The sequence below is a fragment of the Fukomys damarensis genome, unplaced genomic scaffold (genome assembly GCF_012274545.1).
Source record: "Fukomys damarensis isolate Sample0158 unplaced genomic scaffold, DMR_v1.0_HiC HiC_scaffold_6, whole genome shotgun sequence".
NCBI lineage: Eukaryota > Metazoa > Chordata > Mammalia > Rodentia > Bathyergidae > Fukomys > Fukomys damarensis.
Window position 1 is genome coordinate 33862686 of NW_022900918.1, and position 19847 is coordinate 33882532.

At 44.4% G+C, this 19847-nt stretch overlaps 1 long non-coding RNA gene across 3 annotated transcripts in view; it reads left to right on the forward strand.

The window, feature by feature from the left end:
- LOC117285132 overlaps positions 1-15410 on the forward strand; it is a 16467-nt gene extending 1057 nt beyond the window's left edge. Inside the window, exons 2-5 of one of the 3 annotated variants that reach the window (XR_004516107.1) lie at positions 3772-4578; positions 7846-7905; positions 12041-12170; positions 14830-15410. This is a non-coding gene — a long non-coding RNA (uncharacterized LOC117285132). The remainder of the gene's footprint in view (positions 1-3771; positions 4579-7845; positions 7906-12040; positions 12171-14829) is intronic. The other 2 variants (XR_004516108.1, XR_004516109.1) reach the window with 2 other exon arrangements.
- Positions 15411-19847: the final 4437 nt, after the last annotated feature.

Sequence of the window (19847 nt, forward strand, 5' to 3'; positions counted from 1 at the left end):
CTGGTCCGCGGGTTCTAGAGTCTATTTCTGACTTGGCTCGCGCGCTCCGCGGAGGGTCTGCAGCGCCCCTGCAGAGCAACCCAACTCCAGACTTCTTCCTGTGTCGGAGAGTTGTTGGAAATGTGCGAGACTCCACTTTGTGCCTTCCGCAGTGCTAAGGAAAAAGGCCTTCTTCCTTCCTCGGCAGGGCTCTTCCACGAACCACCCCACCTGCGCCCTGCCCACTTGGTGCTCAGTGTCCCGTCCTCAGCGCGGTCTCACACCACCCCGCACCCCATTTGCAGGGGTTGTCCGTCGCTAGCTTCGAGGGGAAAGACTGGGCATGGCGGCGCACGCCTGTAATCTGAGCACTTGGGAGGCTGAGGCAGGAGGATGGCAGCTCCTCCAGACCCACTTCTGTAGTCTCCAACTCTGTTTCTTCCACAGTTAACACCCACTTCACTAAACCCAGGGACACTTTGATTCCTCATGTTACCCAGTCTTTCTGCAAAGTTCCTCCTCCCTGCCTAAAACGACCTTCCCGTGGCTGAGTGACCTTCAGTCCCCTTTCCTGTTCTCCCAGTCTCCTTGACTTGCTCATCTGCCCTGCAGACCTCTAAGTAAGAGCTGTGAACGTCTCAGCGCTTCCTCTTATTCCGCAAAACTTCCCTGAGTGATTTAGTTGCTGCCAGCATTTCAATCAATAGGTTCCCAATTTACAACTCTGGTCCTGCTTTCCCTGAGCTCAGAACCTATTTAGTTTCCTATTTAGCTTCTTCACCTGAGTATGTGACAAAGCGCCTCAAAATCAGTGCACGCGAATGCCCCTTCTTTCTCTTCCTCTCCTGCGACACCCAGGTACCCGCATCTGTCCGTTGTCTCCAGATACTGCCTTCACCCCATGCACCCGACAACCTCCCTAAGTCTCTCTCCAGCTTGTCCACTTCCTTCAGTTTCAAATGTGACATACACAAATTGAGTATACCTAATTTGAAAACCAAAATTTGAAATACTCCAAAATCCAAAATGTTTTTGAGTGATCGGTTTTGGATTTTGGAGAATTTAGGACTTCGCATTTTTCACATGAGGATGGTCAACGATTAAAGTCTGTGAAATCTTCCCAAATCGGAAAAGCTTTGAAATAGGAGACACTTTCAGTCCCAATCCTTTCAATGTTCCTGTGCCTTCATCTTCATGCCTTGGTGGTAATATTTGCCCTGTGGACATTGGCAAACATTACAAATTCAGGCTTGAGTTGTTATCTTGCTGATTATCAGCATCCTTAAGAAAGTTTAACAATGTAGTCTAGATTTTAAAATATAACTCTGGTCTGGATACAAGGAAAACACTTAACAAATCAATAGCCTTTTTGTATAGGAACAACAGACTCTCTGAGAAAGAAATTAGGGAAACAATTCCTTTCACACTAGGACCCCCCCCCAAAGAAACATCTAGGAATCAATCCAGCAAAAGAAGTAAAAGTCCTCTGCTTTGAAAATTACAGCACTCTGAAAAAAGAGATCTAAGCGCATATTAGAAAAGGGAGAGACATCCTTTGTTCCTGGGTAGGAAGAACCAATGTAGTAAAAATGGCCATACTTCCAAAACTGCTATATAGATTCAATGTAATCCCTATTGAAATCCCAACAGAATATTTCACAGAACTAGAGAAAATAATCCAAAAATTCATTTGGAACAAGAAGAGACTCAGACTAGCAAAAGCAATTCTAGGCAACAAAGACAAGTCACGGAGTATCATAATCTCCAAGTTGAAACTATACTGCAAAGCCACTGTGATAAAACAGCATGGTACTGGCAAAGAAACAGACCCATGGATCAATGGAATAGATTAGAAGATGAAAAAACAACTCCAGACATACTAAGCCACGTTATCTCTGACAAAGGAGCCAAACACCCTCACTGGAGATTAATAAATGGTGCTGGAAAAGCTGGGCTTCAATTTGCCAAAGATTAAAGTTAGTTCTATGTCTTTCACCATGCACTAAACTAAAATTCAAATGGATTAAAGATCTAAATATTAAAACAGAAACACTAAACCTGCTGGAAGATAGGTTAGGTAGAACTCTTGAAGACATTGGTGCAGGAAAAGACTTTATGAACAATACCTCAGTTGCATGGGAACTAGCACAAAGAATCAATAACTGGGATGTTGTCTTATTAAAAAGTTTCTGGGCAGGGATTTAGCTCAGTGGTTCCACCACCTGCCTCCCAAGCTCAAGTTCCTGAGGTTGATTCCCAGTACTCAGTAAAGAAGAAGAAGTTTCTTCACAGCAAGTGAAACCACCAACAGAGTGAAAAGAAAACCTACAATGTGGGAAAAAATTTACCAGCTGTTCCTTAGACAAAGAACTACCATCTAGAATATATAAAGAACTTTAAAAAATCAGAGACCCCAATTTAAAGACCCATTCAAAAAATGGGCATCTGAAATGAGCAGATATTTCTCAGACAAAGGAGTAGAAGGAGAAAATAAAAATATGAAAAAATGTTCAATATCACTGGTCATTTGTGTGATACATATAAAAACAACACTGTGATTCCACATCACCCCAGAAGGAATGGCTGCTATCAAAAAAGCAACCAACAACAAATGCTGGCAGGGTTGTGGGGGAAAGGGAACCCTTCTCCACTGTGGGTGGGAGTGCAGACTGGTGCAACCACTGTGGAAATCAGTGTGGAGATTCCTCAAAGAACTGGGATTGGAGGCCACATTTGACCCAGCTCTTCCCCTTCTTGGCATCTTCCCAAAAGAATTAAAAGCATCACACCACAGTAATCTATGCACACCCATGTTTATAGTGGCACAGTTTGTAATAGCTAAATTTTGGAAACAGCCCAAATGCCCATCAACTGGTGATTGAATAAAGAAGATGTGTGTTTTTAAAAAATATAAAATGGAGTACTACTTATCCATAAAGAATAAACTACAGACAGTTATCGCTAAATGGACGCACATTGAGGTGAAATAAATAGGACACACATGTGTAAATACTGAATAGTTTCTCTGGTATGAGAAACTGCTAGAGTAAATGAGGACCAAAATGTATAATAGACAATGAAAAATAGGAAGAAAAAGTCCAAAGAGTCAGGGGAAGTAGGGAGAAGGGGTGGGGGAAAGGAAAGAAGGGAAGGAACAAATATGAGAAAAGAAGGAAAATAGGAACAGAAGTTTTTATAAATAGGGAAGGAAGGGAAATGGGGGAAAAAGAAGAACCAAGACATATCATGTACAGGCACAGATTCTCGATGATGAATGTGATCATAATGTGTTCCTAAAATGTACCAGAAAACTTAGTGGGAAAAAAATTGTTCTTGGTGCTGAAAGTGAGAGTTCAATTTCATTTGAACGAAGGTGAGAAATAGTTTAACAAGTCACGTGTAGCAGCTTTAATGATGCTAAGTTTACTGAAAAGCAGTGGACTAGAATGCAGTTCCATCTGTTAAATCATGGCTGAGTTGCAAGCATTGGTTAGAGTCAGATACAAGTCTTTGACAAAAATCAACAGAATTATTCTGTGAGAATGAGAAACAGGGAATATATGGTATGGTATTCTTTTATTAGCATTCGTGAACTGTTGTTGTACGTTGTATCTGTAACATTTGTACCTTACATAGGGATGCATATATAGGTATACATCTTTATTTTCTGCAGAAAACCGGTTGTTAAGCATTTACCAGTACACTAGCGACTGACAGAGAACTGCCAGTGCATAGTGAAAATAAAAGCAGACAACGTTTTAGCCAGATTTATTATCTTTCAATTCTCTGTAGACGGCGCACCCTGGATTCCTCTCCCGAGGATGGTTTGCTCCACTGCAGCTGCTCTTGGCAGGCCTCCACTTCACATCGCTCCCGGCTAAGTTCCACATCCTTCATTACCCTCAGCCTACGGCGGAGGGAGGAAGCGCAGGGGCCGGGGAGACACAGCCAGTGCGCCACACCGGGAAGCCAAGATTGGACAAACTACCCAGGGAGTCAGCCAGAGCTTTAAAGAACTCCCGAATGCCTTGTAAGGTTGATAATTTAGACTGGAAAGAACCGGAACAGAGAAAGCTGTAATTTGATCTTGTCCCCCCAACCTCCTCCCCTTGGGACCAAATGTCAAAAGCATTTGGAGGGACATGAGCCATTTAGCCTCTTGTGGGTTAACTCCTTCCAGCTGGTTTGCTTGAAGATTTGGAGGGGGATGGGTCGAAAAGTTTCAGCATCTGGGACGTCTCCGTGCTCTGGCAGGCACATTGCAGTTTGCGTGAATAGAGCTTTGGAGTCACGCAGGGCAGCTCTCCTGGGTGTGCACGGTGGGGAGAGTGTAAGGGACTCTCAGGTTCCCCAGTTCCACCAAGGAACAGAAGGTGCCCGGGGTAGCAGCAGCTCTCACAGGCCGCCCCTCAGAGACTGAAGCGCGGCAGCCAGGCGTGGAACCCCCATACCTGTCCTCAGGAAATACAATCCGGAAAGGGAGACAGAACTCGTAACTCGTATCTCGCAAGCCCAAATAAAACTAAATGACGAATTCCGTAAGGAGAGTGCTGGAGGAAAAAATGCAGATAACAGAGGGGTCTTTTTCCCTTCCCACAGGTATGACATAGGAAGATGTAAGATTGGAGTTCATCTGGGTTAACTGTGTTATAAGCTGTGCCAGCTCCCACTAACTGCCCAGTAGAGCTTTCCTTCTCACTCACGTCTCAGACTTGTATCCTGCTCCTTGCAGTCATTCAGGGATCCACGTACCACCTGTGCTGTGGCTCTAGCCTTCCATCTTTAACTTGTGGCCCCCCAGTTCTTTGGTATTATCCAACAGGGAAGGGGAGAAGAGTGTGAATAAACTGGAAGGTAGGGATACACATTTCCACTCCAATGGAGAAAACCCACTTGGCCATCTAGATGCAAGAGGGCTGCCAAGCATAATTAAGTTGTGTGCCCAGAAAGAGAAAATGAATGTGGTTTCAGGGGCACATGATTGTCAACAGAAGAAGGCCTGTGGGACCAGCATCCCTACCGAGGAAGGGGATGAGCTCTGTGGCTGTGTTTGGGCAAAGCAGATTGCTGGCAGAGTTCATGAGAGGGATCAGGCTGGAGAGGTTGGGTGTTTCTAAACTTTGAAAGGTTGGAATAAGACGGTTAAGACATTTGGACTTTGTTCTACAGGCAGTAAGAGGTCCCTCAAATTTTTCATGAGGGAGTGAGTTAATCAAGACACATAAAGGAGATTAACCAACAGAGACTAAGCAGATGAGACTGGTAAGGCCAAGGTTGGGGTACCCGATTCCACCGCCCATGAGAAGAGTTTATCCTGGAAAAGATGAGAATGAAACAAATGTTTAGAAGAATTGGTACCCAGAGACCAGGTAACATGAGAGATCACAAAGACTCCCTTGAAATCTGAGGGAAAACTGCACTTTCTAAAAACTCCCTCTTTGAGTAACTAATCCAGTCCCAAGAGAAAGGCACTAATCCCTCTCAATGACCTATTCTCCCCCTACACCTCCTGGCACCTTCTCAGTGAGAATCAGATTTTAACCTAGCAGGGACAGCCAAATTCAAACCATAGTGCCCTCATTTCCTTCCAACATATTTCTCCCTTTTTTATTAACCTACCTTAAATAGCTTCTCTCTTTTGTTAGATAAAGGAGCCTTGACTAAGATAAATGTGGTTAGAATGAACGTTTAAGAATCTTATCTGTACCAGGCAAGCAAAAGCACCTGTGGGATGAATTTTACCTCCAGCCCCTTCCTCTTGCTCTATTTCTAATCTTACCTGTCTGAGCAGAATCAGAGAAGCGGAGTAGTGGTCTCCGCCTTAGCTCATGAGCCCTGTGCTTGATGCCAGGAGAGCAGGAAGGATTCCAGGGCTCAGCAGGTCATAGAGAGGGAAAAGTGTGCCATGGGCTAGAAGATTCTAGATGCAATAAAGTTCTTAAAAAGTTAAACATAAGTTTGCCACATGACCCACCAATTCTATTCCTAGACATATAGCCCAAATCATTGAAAGTGGGTATTTGCACATAAATATTTATGGCAAGACTGTTACCGATTGCCAAAAGGAAGAAACAACTCAAATGTCCATTGACAGAGAATGGTTAGACAACATATAGTATCGCCATACAGTGAACGTTATTCAGTTAAAAAAGGGAAGGAACCTCAGGGGTGTCCTATTAAGAGGACAATCACAAAGAGGCACACTGTGCATACTCATATTTGTATGAAATATCCAGTAGAGACAAATACATAGACAAAGAAAGGTGATTGGTTATGGGGGTGGGGGTGGGGATAGTATGGGGAGTGATGACCTCATAGACAAAGGCTTCCCTTTATGACATTGAATATATTTTGGACCTAGATAGAGGAGGTGGTTGCGTGATGTTGGGAATGTGCCAGTTGCAACTGGATTATGTACTTTAAAATGGTTAAAGGGCTGAATTGTGTTATGTGAACTTTCCCTCCCATTTTAAAAAATGCAGTGGAGAAGGGGAAATGATAGGGTGAGGTCAGGTCCAGGAACAATAGGGTGGGGCTGTTCACGTGACAAGTAGGACCGAGACGGAGACCCAACTCCGCTTGACAAATAATGAGGATTGAACTGTGTCCCTCAAATGCTGAACTCCTGATCCTCAAAATGGTCTGAGGCTTTAGGTGGGAATTAAGGTTAAATGAGATCATAGGGGTGACACCCTTCTGTCTCATAGGTTTAGTGTTATAGGAAGAACACCAAGAAGCTTGCATTCTCCTCCTTTCAATGTCTCTCCCTCTCCTCACCTAGGAACTGCCACGTAAAGACACAGCAAGCAAGTGGCCAGGCAGAACCAGGGCCCTCACCAAGAACTGAGCCAGAGCCTTGAGCTTGGACTTCAGAACTGTGAAAGATAAATTGCTATTGTTTAACCTACCCAGCCTATGGGACTCTGTTATGGGAGCCCTAGCTGATGAATATAAGGGCTGTAGGAATCGAGGAGTAGAAGAGTTTTTAAGGTCATGGAGCACTAAAGTCCCACACATTTTGAGTGACAGGGATAGGGCTGGAACCCATCAGTGCCTGGCCCCAAATCTCCTCACAGAACCAGGCTGCAGAACTCCAAGTGTTAGGTATGGACTGCAGATGCCCCGGTTATGAGGAGTTCTGGCAGACAAAAGAAAAAAATTGCTGGGGATTTAGCTGCACTGCCTGCCTTGCAAGCAAAGGGTCCCAAGTTCGATCCTGATACAAAAACACAAAAACAAAAAACAAAGAAAAAATGCCAGTGATTCTCTTCTCCTAGGAAGGAAGTCAGAAGATGTGGCGATTGCTCCATGGGGTTTGAGCAGATATTAATGACTCAGATGAAATGAAGCAGCTGAAAGGAAGGAGATTTGAGCTGGGAAAAGTCAGTCGTCATGAGGTGAAGAGTGGAGAAAGGCATTGTCCACAGAGAGAGCAGTGCATGAATTCATTTGTTCTCAACAATCCCTGTTTTGTCTGTGCTTCCTGGCCGTTAACATGGGCATCTAGCTCTCCTTTTGAGCTCCCAATGTGTTCATCTATGTAATTCCTAGGTGTTTGCTTTTCCTAGAATAAAGACTCCTCTCACTTACTATTTTATCTAGTTCAGCCTGTTACCAACTCCCTGAGGTGGCATCCGTGCTTTAAACATCAACTGTGATGGCCAAAGCAAAGTACCACCAAAGATGGGAACTTTAAGGCAAATAGGACAGAGGCCTGTGACAAGGGGCTAGGGAAGTGTTTGTGGGCAGGCAGGACCTTCTCGCATGCCAGGCAATCATGGTCTTTACTCTTGGGCATCACAGTGTGCAACTTCCAGGTACCCAGATATTGCTCATGCTAACTCTTTTCCTTCTTCTCGTTTGCAGCATTATGTTTTGTGTGTGTGTGTGCACATGTGTTGCCCTTTCTACACTCTTCAGTAAAAGGTAATAAGCTCAACCATCTTTTCCTACAAATAAACTCTGCAATTTTGGCTTCACTTGTGACAAATTGCATTTCCTTGGTATTTAAAGCAGGTGTGTTCTTTAATGGCTCACCTTTATTTAAAAATTTTAAGCTCAAATTAAACATCTAGTTTAAAGACTCAAAAATGATAATGCACTTGCCTATATGCAATGGGATTCACCTCAATGGTGGGCTAATTATTTATTTACCTACCTCTCATTATTTCAACAAAAACATCTCCTGAATGTCAGGAGTTGCTGTCGTGCTTGCTGGCTTTAGAGGTGAATGCTTCACACCTTAAGGCAAATAACAGATTTTTAACTGATGGAAGGGTAGAAGACAGGAAATCCAGAAGAAGGATTCTGGCCAGGGAATATGGACTGATTGTCAGTTCGGCACAAGCACAGTTTGAAAACCCTGTGAGACATCACGGAGATATAAAAGGTTTGGCTAATTCTGGTTGAGAGCTCAGGAGGGAAGTCTGGGTTCCTGCTGCAAATTGGAGAGCACTGGAAGACAAGGATAGCTGCTATCCTTTGTGAACTTAGTCTGTGGAGGGTTTGTGCAGTGGAACACAGGTTTCCTGGACCTCAGAGCAGTGTCCTGGACACCACCTGTGTTAGTGAGCTTCTCATGGCTGAGATACAACATCCAACAACAACACCTAAATGGCAGCGAGGTTTCATTTGCTCATGGCTGTAGTCCATGACCAAGTGGCTCCAAACAAAAGACATCATGGTGGAAGGGAAGAGTGGAGCAAAGCTGCTTAGTTTCCAGCACCTGGGAAGCAGAGCAGGGGAAGGGTGCTACAGAAGGAGGGTGAAGAATGAGACACGGATCCCAAGGTCACGTCTCCATGACCCACCCAGGCATGAGGAGAAGTGTGCTCCAGTTTGCGCCATCTAGGGTGGATCCCAAAGCCAAGCAAGGTGAAACTCCACCCTACTCCCACCCCAGCAATACCTTTAAATTCAGTGACTTGCCAGTAGGACACACAGAAGTAAACAGAACTGCTGCGCTTAGTTGAGCACGGCCATGGGTGCACATAAAAATCGGCACAGAACACAGTACACAGGGCAAGTGACAGAAGGTACCAGGCATAAATATTCAATTGTCCTCTCTGGGTAGAATTACATGGACAAGCACCTGATTCTCCAAGCAATGGTGTGGCCACACTCATGAAGTATTGCCAGCCAGGGAAGCTCCCCCAAGCCTTGGTGTCTGAGGTTGGTGTAAAAGATTGTGCATGGAGACAAGTCAGATGCCCATCTTACCATCCTGATTTTCCAGTCCCTGCAGAGGTCCAGCTGATACAGCCTGAGGCACCCAGCCATAAATGGCATCAGTATAATCCCTGGCATGAACCAAAACCCCAGGAAAACAAAGATGCTCTTGTTAGGATATTCCATAGGCCAAGCAAGATGGTACCCCCAGGAACGCAGAAGGACCAAATCCTTCTTTGGAATGTCTAATTAATCACTTACTACACAGGATGCCAGCATTTGAGGGTCAGCGAGAAAAAAACTCCACAATAGAGAGTGATATTCTCTGAAAATTGAGCTTAATCTAAGAAAAGAAGTGACTGTGGAATCCAAGAGCATAGGGTTTTAGAGAAGGAGGGATAGGGGTGCCAAACTGATCAGTAGGACGGGTGCTTAGGAATGTCTGTCAAGGTCATCTGCCAATAGGTTATTGCTGACCTTGGACAGTTTAACAGGTCTTTCAGGATCAAGAGAAAAGCAGATGGCCTGGATTGAGGAATATAGGATCAGTATCTCAGTCTATTTGGATTACTGTAACAAAGTATCACAAACTGGGTTTCTTGAAAACAATAGAAATTTACTTCTCACAGTTCTGGAGTCTGAGGAGTTTAAAAGTAAGGTGCTGGTGGATCAGGGTCTGGTGTGCATTTCTTTCTTGATTTATTGATGGTGCCTTTCCACTGTGTCCTCACATGGAATAAGGGGCAAGGGACTTCCTCTCAGGGGCCTCTTGGACAGAGGTATTATTATTAAGGAAAATAAAAAAAAAGAGAGAAAGAAACAACATCCTAGCTAAAATGGGCTTCCCCACAATAGGAACTGATAAGAAAGGCAAGAGCCGGCTGCCTAGGGCTGCTCCTTCCCAGGCCCCTGGGACCCTTGCCCTGTTTTTATGCTGCCATCCTTGCTGGGATTGCTCCTGCTGTTTCCATCCGCTCGTGGTGTAACAAAGCTCTCTCAACTCCTGGCATCTTCATTATAATGATGCCATTTTGAAGTGGAAGGGCTCTTTTTATGATGTCTCATTTTTAGGAGGAAGAAAACCTTTCCTGGCAATTGCCTAGCCCCATGTCCAGTCCTAAATCAATTACTGGCAAGAGGAGGAGATCCACATTATTAGCTCGGACCACTGAATGCTCAGAGGTGATGTAGCCTTCCTTTCCTGAGTCATGTAGGCTGGGTGGTTGGATGGCCAGCAAGTGAGAGATTCCACTGGGAGGAAAGTATGTTGGATGACAAACCATCAGCGTGTTTGCTGGAGACACTTAGGAGAAGATAGATCAAATGAGAATTTTATTTTTATTACACGACATTTGTTCGCTGACATGTAAAAGCCAGGGGAAAGAAGGGGGGAAGGAAGGGGAAAGAGAAGTGGAGAGAAACAGTGAAAAAGAGAAAGGATAAAGGAGAAAAACAAATTGTGCATGGGTTGATGTTTATGAAGAACCAAGAAGAAAAGTCAATTCATAATACAGGTTGGAATATGTATTTTTGTTCTCCTTGAGCTAAAGAAAGTTTAATGATATTACCTGTTACAAGCCTCTCACTGATGCATTGTCTTATATTTTTGAACGTTACATTTTCTACCTGAACCTAAGTTTAACAAGTTTGTCATTTACTCTGTTTTTACTTTAGCTACCTATTTTCTTTCACTTCTTCCAAATTTTATTCTTCTGCAGAGCCCCATGATCTCTTCTATTTTTAGAATTCTCCAATTTTATGAGAGCTGCTGAGATCATTTGTAGGTTAATCAATATTTACCAAGTTTAGGATTTAAAAAAATATAAATATTGGGCCTCACAAGCGCAAGGTCCTGAGTTCAATCCCCAGTTTAGCTACCTATTTTCTTTCACTTCTTCCAAATTTTATTCTTCTGCAGAGCCCCATGATCTCTTCTATTTTTAGAATTCTCCAATTTTATGAGAGCTGCTGAGATCATTTGTAGGTTAATCAATATTTACCAAGTTTAGGATTTAAAAAAATATAAATATTGGGCCTCACAAGCGCAAGGTCCTGAGTTCAATCCCCAGTGTAATAAATTTTCATGTTGAATATGTATTTTCAACACTAGGTGTATAATAAAAAATTAAGGAAACAAGCTGTGTAGCCTATTTAGTTATATTTAAATCAAACCTTTAAGATCTCAAATAACTACAGAAGACAGTATGATTGCCAAAGAAGGAAGAAAAAAAGTAGCATTTCCATGGTGCTTACTCATTATATTTGCAGTATTTAACAAACTAATGTATTATTTTTTATTGTTATATGAGAACTGTTACAAGCTTCATATATTAATGCATTTGGTTCCTAAATAACTTTGAAAAATAGATCTATGAGCTGTCACCCCTCACTTTGTAGATGCATATACTGAAGCACAGAGATCTTAAGGAATAGCTGGGACACAGTAGACTAATGTTCAAGGCCAGGTGGGCTGGCCTGAGAAGGAAGTTAACCAGTTAACTCTAAGCATGGCCTGGAGTGCACATCTATGGTGAGCCATCATGGTGAGCCTTGACATAGGCCTAGCCATGATTGCACTTTGAGTCACCTCGCCGGCACGGACGTGCTGTCACCCATACCAACGGGCAAGTTCAGCTGGTAGCAGATGTAACCCATAATGGTTGTTATTGTTTCCCCCTGGAATGTGTGGGCGGTACTCTCGCTCCCATGCAGCTCTCACTCCCATGCAGCTGAAGAGTATAAATGTTTACACTTTTGGTTTCGGTTTTAGCCTATATATACCCCACCCTGAAAAATAAACAGGTCCTTGCTACGAAGAGAGCATGAGCCTGGAACTAAGTTCGTGAAACTGCTCTCCTGTTGTTCTTCCCTCGGGTTTGGGACCTGCTGGCAGGATTCTGACGTTGCGGCTCGCGACAAGTGGCGCCCGAACAGGGGCCTGAGTAAGAGGGACATCGAGGAGAGCGCCCTGCGATCCAAGGCACTACAACAAGAACCGAGACTGATCCCTGCGGCTCCTGCTGGTGAGAGACAGGGGACGATAGTCCTGATCACGGCAGTAGAGGGAAATGTTGTAGAAGAGGGTGCCACTGATGAGAGACGGGGCGATAGTCCTGATCGCTGCAATAAAAAAGGAATGGGCTGCTGGTGAGAGACAGGGGACGTTAGTCCTGATCACAGCAGTAGAAGTAAGGGCCACTGGTGAGAGACAGGGGACGTTAGTCCTGATCACGGCAGTAGAAGTAAGGGCCACTGGTGAGAGACAGGGGATGTTAGTCCTGATCACGGCAGTAGAAGTAAGGGCCACTGGTGAGAGACAGGGGATGTTAGTCCTGATCACGGCAGTAGAAGTAAGGGCCACTGGTGAGAGACAGGGGATGTTAGTCCTGATCACAGTAGTTGAAGTAAGGGCCGCCGATGAGAGACAGGGGACGTTAGTCCTGATCACGGCAGTAGAGGGAAATGTTGTAGAAGAGGGTGCCACTGATGAGAGACGGGGCGATAGTCCTGATCGCTGCAATAAAAAAGGAATGGGCTGCTGGTGAGAGACAGGGGACGTTAGTCCTGATCACAGCAGTAGAAGTAAGGGCCACTGGTGAGAGACAGGGGACGTTAGTCCTGATCACGGCAGTAGAAGTAAGGGCCACTGGTGAGAGACAGGGGATGTTAGTCCTGATCACGGCAGTAGAAGTAAGGGCCACTGGTGAGAGACAGGGGATGTTAGTCCTGATCACAGCAGTTGAAGTAAGGGCCGCCGATGAGAGACAGGGGACGTTAGTCCTGATCACAGCAGTAGAGGGAAATGTTGTAGAAGAGGGTGCCACTGATGAGAGACGGGGCGATAGTCCTGATCGCTGCAATAAAAAAGGAATGGGCTGCTGGTGAGAGACAGGGGACGTTAGTCCTGATCACAGCAGTAGAAGTAAGGGCCACTGGTGAGAGACAGGGGACGTTAGTCCTGATCACGGCAGTAGAAGTAAGGGCCACTGGTGAGAGACAGGGGATGTTAGTCCTGATCACGGCAGTAGAAGTAAGGGCCACTGGTGAGAGACAGGGGATGTTAGTCCTGATCACAGCAGTTGAAGTAAGGGCCGCCGATGAGAGACAGGGGACGTTAGTCCTGATCACGGCAGTAGAGGGAAATGTTGTAGAAGAGGGTGCCACTGATGAGAGACGGGGCGATAGTCCTGATCGCTGCAATAAAAAAGGAATGGGCTGCTGGTGAGAGACAGGGGACGTTAGTCCTGATCACAGCAGTAGAAGTAAGGGCCACTGGTGAGAGACAGGGGACGTTAGTCCTGATCACAGCAGTAGAAGTAAGGGCCGCCGATGAGAGACAGGGGACGTTAGTCCTGATCACAGCAGTGGTAACAAGGGGTGTAAGCCCTCAAATCCTTAGTTAAAGTATGGGTCAAATGGAATCTAGAGGTTATGTAGGCAACTCTATACAAAAGTTGCTAAAAGTACAAGGGGTTAAAGTTAAGAAGGCTCAATTGGAAGCATTTGTGAAAATATTGGATGAGGTTTGCCCATGGTTGTGTGACGAGGCTGAGATAAATCTAGAGGTCTGGGGAAGAGTAGGTAAACAGCTGCAGAAGGCCTTGACCTCCGATCCTGATAGGTTTCCGGAGAGCTCATTTTCCTATTGGGCACTCTTAAATACAGCTTTGAGAACTCCGTCTCAAAGGGAAACATCTGAGGCTCTCGAGGAGGTTCATGAGGAATTGGAACAAAGTGGTACTTATTTGATAGTTCATTCTAGCTTTGTAGGACTATTTTTATTAAGAAGGTTATCATAGTCAGCGGAAATGAAGGCGTTTATGCTTTTAGGTTGCCTTCTGATAGTTCCCATCGTGGGAGAAGTCTTTTGGGCTTCTGTTCCCTTTTTTCCTCGGCCGCAGGGAGTGAGCCAGGAAGCCCCTCTGTTTCCACAGTTTTTCACTACCAATAATAGCCTAGGTCTTCCCTGGCAACATTATGAAGCCCCTGCTTCCATTGATGCTTCTTTTGATCTTCCTTTAGACACCATTTGCTTTACCTTTAGTAATGACGTGAGCAACACCACCTCTCTACCCTTGACAGAGAATCATTCCGTTCACTCTCGTTCTCATTTTTCTCACCTTTTTGCCAAAAACCTTAATCAGTTGCGATTTAACTGGTATCAGACAACTTGGCATATTTCTGGTCCTCACTTTAATGTGACGTTCTATGGTAATTTTCACCCCCTGCCATCCAGGTTCTCGTCCTTTGGGAGTGGAATGTGGTTATGAAAACCAAGGCCAAAACACACTCTTGCCATGGGAACAATGTTATCCCCAATTTGCCTATTCCTACAATTTCACAAAGAATTTTGGAATTTACGGCTTTCCTGAGCCACAGAAGGGTGAAAATGTTTTTGGTATGAGCCACCTTTGTGGCCCATATGCTTGTACCTCATTTAGACCCTTTTATTTTCTCTTTCCCTCCAATATGAACTAGTATAATTGTTCTACTGGGTATTCTATTGATCTTTCCGGCTCAAAAGGATCTGGGTCCAGTGATGATAATTGTCCTGTAAAATTTAGCCCCATTGTCCCTGAATACCTGAAATCTGTTGCTTTTTCAGCTTCTGGAGTATGTGTTAGATCACCTTTCATATTGTTGTTATGGACTAATAACTCAAGGTTACCCAATTGCTCTCAGGAATACTGTTTTCTCGGTCAGTGTTGGTTTCCTGCTAAGGATAACCTGACATCTATGGCTGTCTTACGAATTCCCGTTCAGATGTGGATTCCTTTGAACACTTCTAATCACTTCTCCACTGTTGTTTGGGCACAGATTTCTTCCCCTTCTCGCAGGAAAAGAGTGGCAGGTCCCATGGTGGCGGGCATCATCGCTGGCATCATAGCCTTGGTGTCTGCCATCACCTTCGCAGTGGCGTTAACAGGGACTTTACAGAATGCAGCCACCATCAATGATCTTCAAGACACTACAACCATGGCTTTACGAACCCAACAGCACATCAACCCTCACATTGGAACTGGTTTGGCTATACTTCAGCAACAAGTGGACTTATTAAACGAAGAAGTTGAGGGATTGTGGTTGCATACTCGATTGGACTGTGATTCCAGATTTCAACAGCTCTACTCCCTTTCCTGTCAAAACCATTCTGAGAAAGTCCGACGACTTTCGTCATTGCTGCGAGGGTCTTGGAATCGGACATTTCTAAATGCAACTAATCAGTTGTCATTGGACATTGAGATCTTGTCTGGTGTTCATGCTAATTCTATCCGGCTTGATTTAGATTTTGCCACAGAAGTTTGGGAAAATTTGAAAAAGATGTTTTCACCTTCTTGGATTGTTATATGGCTTATTGTTATTGCTGTTATGATTGGTTTGTGTATTTTGGGTTACTGCTCATATCGATGCTGGAAGCATTCCCAGTTTAAATATGAGCGTTTAGCTATGACTGTACAGGCTTCTTTGGATGATGATACAACACGCGTAGCCATTTACTTGGCTCAGGCTCGGTGTGCTTAGATCCCCCGCCTTGGGATACTCAGTGACAGGTAAGGACAGAAGCTTCTGTCTACCAACCTAAGACAGGTCGTATTGGGATATAAGCCCTGCGACTGATGATGGGTAAGGAGATAGAAGACTTCTGCCGCCTAAGACAGAGGTTCCTTGGCTGATGCATGATGAATGACTAGCATTCTTCATGCTATCAGAGAGATGGGGGAATTATGGTGAGCCATCATGGTGAGCCTTGACATAGGCCTAGCCATGATTGAACTTTGAGTCACCTCACCAGCACGGACCTGCTGTCGCCCATACCAATGGGCAAGTTCAGCTGGTAGCAGATGTAACCCATAATGGTTGTTATTGTTTCCCTCTGGAATGTGTGGACGGTGCCCTCGCTCCCATGCAGCTCTCGCTCCCATGCAGCTGAAGAGTATAAATGTTTACACTTTTGGTTTCGGTTTTAGCCTATATATACCCCACCCTGAAAAATAAACAGGTCCTTGCTACGAAGAGAGCATGAGCCTGGAACTAAGTTCGTGAAACTGCTCTCCTGTTGTTCTTCCCTTGGGTTTGGGACCTGCTGGCAGGATTCTGACGTTGTGGCTTGCAACACACATCAACCAAGAATGAGAAAGTTTACGATAATATAATGAATGACACTAGTAGTTAATCTTCATTAACAGCGTAGCATGTGTCATGTATGTGACACCTGCTCTCATGGACTGATTTACATGTTGTGGTTTTACAAGGTTATGGTTTTTGTGTAGACCATCATCATTCTGCCTACACTTTGAGCATCAGCCTACATTTCCATCATCATCATATATTTTTTCTAAGTACATTTATATTTTTTGTAGCTGTCCTGGAATGTGGAGGGTGCTCTAGTATTTTGTGATCATCTGAGAATCTCTTCCTGGCCTTTTTTTTTGTTCAAACTTCTTTTTACCCTTTCCTGGGACGTCTCTCACACCTTGACCTCTGGAGACTTTCCTCTTCTCTTCAGCACCTTTTGGTGGGATGAATCATGTCCTCCCTTGGCTCCCTGGTAGCTCCTCTGAAGCTGTTTGGAGACTTTCCCACCTGCCAAAGGTTGGGTAGAGATTGTTTCTGAGTGTTGGGTTGCCTCTGTGGTTCAGACAGTATCTGATTCCCTTTGTATTCCCATAGTGCCTAACACAGGAAAAGCTAAAAGGAAAATGGGTTGTTGAATTTAATTCAACTTCCAATTCAGTACGATTACAAAATAAGTGTGGAATGAAGATTTAAGGCTATTTAACTGGGAGAGAAATTACCAAGGAGGGGTCAATACTGAAGGTCTTCCTCCTCCTCCTCCTCCTCCTCCTCCTCTTCTGTTGGAACTGGAGATGGAACTCAGGACCTTGAACTCAGGAGATTTTGCACTAGTTTGAGAAATAACTTTCTTATAATAAACACTTAGCAACAGAACCTGTTACTTGTGAACAATCATGAATTCCTGTATTAGTCAGAGTTCTCTAACAGAAAGAAATCAATAAACACAGAAACAAAAATAGAAATACATATATAATACAATTATGAAAGATAATTCATTACATAGGGTTATAGGATCAGAGTTGGAAATAGCTATCTGCATGCTGGGGAACAAGAGGACCAAGTAACTGCTCAATCTAAGAAACTGGGAGCCTCAGACCAAGAGGAGCAAGAATGCAGCCCTAGCCCAAGACCAAAGGCCAGGAAGTTCCTGGGGAGTTGCTGGTGTGAGTCCACAGTGAAAGGCTGAATTAGCTGGAGTGTGAGGTCCATTCAAGCATAATAGAGCTTTTGAAATGTAGGCCAGCTTCTTCCAGGCTGCAATCCTAATGGATGGTGGGTCCACAATTAGGGCAGGCCTTCCTCCCTCAGTTTGCCAGCCTGCCTGCCAATCATCTCTGGAACATCCCACAGACACCCCCAGAGGGTGTTTTACTAATCTTCCAGGTGTCCCAATCTGGTCAAGTTGACAGTCACAATTAATGGTCACAATTCCCCATCATGACCTGTCACACTGCACCATGAAAAGATGTGAGAGAAGGACTTTTCTCCCTTCACAGGGACATTGATTCAGAACTCCTCATAAGGACAACCAGACTTTGAAGATTCTGGGTGTATAGTTTTTGAAAAGTTAAAAGCATGACAGAATGAAGTGTCAAGGATTTTATTCAACTTTCTGATGAAGAAACAGTAAGGAGGTAAAACCAGAGGAATGAGAATTACTGATACCAGAAAAGACACACATGTTTGCTGCGTTTGAAACAAAACTGAATAATGTCCTACAGGGCAATACAATCACAACCTTTGGGGTTTTCTTTATGTACTAGACAGAAATTATCTGCATCTCTACTGGACAAGTCTACAAATTAATATGTAACTCCACAGAGACTGGGCACTTATCTACAATAGTAAGCAGAAAAAACTGGAGTTTTCTAAAAATAAAAACCTCCTAACACTTGGGTGAGCCTGTTAAACAATGTCCTAGTGTTAATAGCTGCAGTGTCAGGTCACCATGAACTAGGTACTTCACAGCATAGACATTTATTTTCTTGAGAGGCTAAAAATCCAAAATCAAGGTTTCAGCAAGATCAGATCCTCCTGGAAGTTTACAGGGAAAACAAATTCCCTGGCTCCTTAGCTTTTGGTAGTCCCTGACCCTCGTGGGTGTCACTGTAATCTCTGCTTCTGTTATCACACAGAGTTTTTCCCCAAACCTCTTTGTGTCTTTCCTTCCATAAAGACCTCAGTCATTGGACTTAGGGCCCATATCATTCCAATCTTGCCTCGTCTAATTATTCTGTAAGGGTGTTAGGGAGGAACAGGCAGCGTAGAGTGTGACCTGGATGGCTAGCATGATAGAGATGACTGCACGCTTACTCATGACATGATGTACTGGTGTGTGTGTGGGGGGTCTGTCTTTTGTGGGACCTTTGCATACTTTTGCCGTGTGCCCAGAGATCCTGTGAACCTTGGCTCATCTCAGAAACAAAGGCTAAGGCCCTGATTGTACTAATCCGTGAAACAGTTAGTTTTAGAAAATCTGCTTACCCTATAAATATGGGCAAGGCAAAGACATCAGGCTGAGAAGCTCATTTTCTGAGCACCTCCCTGTCACCTCCCTTCTGACGACCTCCCTGTCAGTTCCTGCTTCTGCCATCTTATTAACAAACCTCCGTTTCCTATTACTTTCCTTTTCTGAGTTCCTCCTCCTGTGCCCAGGAAGATCTGATTTCTTCCCACTCTCTCTGGCTTTGAGTCAGCTCCACCCTTTCCATTCTTCCCCAGGGTGTAGAGCAAGAACCTGAGAAATGGGGGTTTTGCCATGGGAGACTGCTAGGCCCCCCAGACCCCTGCTGTGAGGTAACATTTTGTGCATTGGCCAGAAGGTTAAAGAAAAGACCAGAAAAGATCCCAGACACGGTCACTATAGCCAGCCTAAGTGAGAGGGAACGCGGGAGGACACTCCTCCTGCTGGGTCCCATTCTGGGTGAGAAGGAACGCCGGCTCCAGGAGGACAGCGTGGTCTCTGACTATCAAGGAGACTTGAACTTTACATTCATGTGGCTTAGTGGTGGATCCGCTGAAGTGCCCGACACCTGTGCTAAGAGGGTATCTTTCCGGCCTGCTTAGAGTCAGTTCCCATGGTTACTGGGGTCCTGACGCATCTCCAGACATTCCTTTTGCCTAGAAACCTTGAGCTATGACCTCTTTCTAGACTATTGCTGCTCTGTATCTCACAAAAGAAAGACAAATTGCAGATAATTTCTGAAGCAGGCTGCCTGACTCGAGGTTGTCAATTTTAACCACATAGGCTACCAACAGAAAACATAAAGCCCTGGCAAGATGGACGGGTTTCTGTTCTTCTTGGGTTATTATGTTAATTAGAAAAAATATTTAAATGGCTCTAGTAAGAGCCACTTTTCTCTCCCTTCTCTTATCAACCTACTGTAGATACTATGTGTGTTAATTACCTTTCTTTCCTTACTGAGACCAAAATACCAAACACCCAAATTTAGAAGAGAAGGGTCTTATATGGCTTACAGTTCTAGAGGTTTCAGTCCATAGTCAGCTGGCTCCAAGGCAGGGATGACAAACAGGCCTTGCAGAGGGGAAACAGCATAGTATACACAAGGCAGCAAAGGCAGCAAGAAGGTTAAACAGCTTCTTTCTGCCCCTTTATCTTATTCAGA